This window comes from Nuphar pumila, chromosome 11, assembly GCF_984573655.1.
Source record: "Nuphar pumila chromosome 11, dmNupPumi1.hap1.1, whole genome shotgun sequence".
Taxonomy (NCBI): domain Eukaryota; kingdom Viridiplantae; phylum Streptophyta; class Magnoliopsida; order Nymphaeales; family Nymphaeaceae; genus Nuphar; species Nuphar pumila.
Genome location: NC_143259.1, coordinates 43,518,920 through 43,521,525, shown reverse-complemented (window position 1 = coordinate 43,521,525; position 2,606 = coordinate 43,518,920). Strand labels below are relative to the sequence as shown.

At 37.6% G+C, this 2,606-nt stretch overlaps 1 non-coding gene across 1 annotated transcript; it reads left to right on the top strand.

Annotated features, from left to right (window-relative positions):
• The first annotated feature begins 613 nt into the window (after window positions 1-613).
• Window positions 614-716, top strand: LOC149822323 (small nucleolar RNA R71). Its single transcript, XR_016426337.1, has one exon. It is a non-coding gene; the product is annotated as a small nucleolar RNA R71 (small nucleolar RNA).
• Window positions 717-2,606: the final 1,890 nt, after the last annotated feature.

Below are 2,606 nucleotides of genomic sequence, written 5' to 3'. Positions count from 1 at the left end.
CTGAATCGGGGGAGTGAGTGAAGAAGAAGAAGACTGAGAATAGCTCGGCCTCTGGAATGACTGATTAAAAGATGGTTGCCGAACTGGTTGAGAGGATGTAGGCATCTGCATGGAAGCCTGTGGATTCGTCCATAAAAAATTGGGGTGGTTACGCCAACCCGGATTATATGTCGATGAAAATGGGTTATTCGGCGGTCTGACGTAACCCTGAGCTGCCTGAACTTGTTCTTGAACAAATTCAGGGTACTGAGCTGCCGAAGGGCACTCAGTGATATCGTGTGCCGGACTGGCACAAAAAGTACACACCTGTTGTGTAGTGGATGGTCCTGAGAGAAGTTGGTCCAGCTTCTGAGCAATCATGTCTACCTTGCACTGTAGTATAGTAGATGGACCAATCTCAAGAACACCAGCTTTCTTCTGAATGTTGGGTGTGGCTCGATCCGAATGAGAGCTCGAAGCATTGTGGAGTGAATTCTCGGCCAATGTATCAAATAGCCTCTGTGCTTCGTCCTCGCTCTTCAGCATGAATGTCCCTTCACATGAAGAGTCGATCATCTGACGATTCTTGTCAGACAATCCATCGTAGAAGCTCTGCACCAGTTGCCATTTCGGCACCTGATGATGGGGACATTTCCTGAGGAGATCCTTCATTCTCTCCCAGGTCTCATGAAAGCGCTCACCATCTAGCTCTGAAAAGCTAGTGATGGCTCTACGATATTGGTTCGTACGACCAATGGGAAAGTATTTCCGAAGAAACTCCTGTTGCAATTGATCCCAGGACTCTATTTCTACAGAATCTAAGGACTTTAGCCAATACTTGGCTTTGTCCTTCAATGAAAAGGGGAATAGAGTCAACCTCAAAGCATCATCATCGAAATTCTGTATCTTAACAGTAGAACAGATTTCGAAAAAATCATCTAAATGTCGGTAGGGATCTTCATGACTAAGGCCATAAAAGGATGGAAGCATCTGAATAATGCTGGCCTTAATCTCGTAATGAGGCGCTCCTACATCGGGTCTCCGAATGCAGGATGCCTGAACATAGTCTGTGGGAATGAAGTATTCCCGCAGAGGACGTGGATGAACTGAGGGTGGAGGTGGAGGATCCATGTCAGCCATTGTTGTCGAACTTCAATGAGAATGTAAAATTCTCTCTGGGTTGTCAACAAATGGATGTAATGGGGTTCCTAAACCTCGTCGCCCCTGCATACACTAGTACTAAGACCAGATGTAAGCAAACGACCTAACTCTAAATCTAAACTAACACAAGTACTAAAATGTAAATAAAACAAATAACAGTACTACGAAACAGAGATGCTATCTATCTATGTCAGAATTCTATAACTAAATAAATAAATAACAAAGTAAATTATTCTAAAATACTGAAACAAATAAATACCGAAAATCACAAACTAAGTTTTTCTAAAACTCACCTGTCTAATCGCTCCTTGCAGAATAAAAATTAAGTGAATCTTAGAAAGAATAGTACGTGAATCCTATATTTACTAACTATGTTAATCCTATATTCACTTACTAATCCTACTAACTAAAAAGAAAACAACTAATTAACTACTAAAACAAATTAATAAATCAAACTCTAAGAAATAAAGTAATTAATTCACCGTTCCCCGGCAACGGCGCCAAAATTTGGTTGATATTTTGAAATGATATTTTTAAAACAAGTATTTGCAATAAAACTTTGGAAAATCATCAACCAAAAGTATAAAAACCGACTTTCCAAAAAGTGGTAAGTACGGGTCGAATCCTCAGGGAACAGGAATTAATCAAGATATTTCTAGAAAATTTAATTTATTAATTACAAATGTCAATCTACAATTATAAAGTTAATACAACTACAATTAATCACTAAAATGAAAATGAAATAGCACTAAGTCTTCTGCTCCACACCAAGGGTATTTCCGTCTTTTCGCCAATTATGCACTCTTCGCACTTGGATAATAACCCTGGAAACTAAATATGCTTTTCAACCTAAAAATGCAGAGAAATACAAAGTTAGTTTTCTAATCTAACAATGCAAACAATAACTAAAACTAATTCCAATTTTACGAAAATAATAAAACAAATGCTACTTATCAGACAATAATTAAATAAAATACTAAACTAATTCTAAAATTAACTAAATTAATTCTACTCATGCTGTATGATGATTATGCAGCTCCTAAAATGCAGAAACTACTGAAAACAGGTCTAAAATGCCGAAACTAAGGAAATTACGAAACTGCCCCTAACTAGTGCAAAATAGCTTTCTGACAGGTTATCGGAAAACCACTGTTTGACAGGGAAAACGAGGTCCGATTTTCCCAAAATTTGTTCTGTTCTGCAACTGACAAATTAAACAATCTGACAGTTTTTACAGAATGAAAAAAAAATATCTGGAACTCCAGATATAAGCGTTTCAAATCTGGGAAAAATCAGGATATCGAAAGTCCTGTAATTTGAAAACCAGAAAAAGCGGTTTTCGCAAAACGCTTAAAAATTAGACCAAATCAACTCCGAAAGAGCTAACATTTGGTCTGCAGTAAGATAACACGCCACTAAAGTGAATAGAAAAAGAATTTTTGGAAAACACAAAATTTTTTCACAGA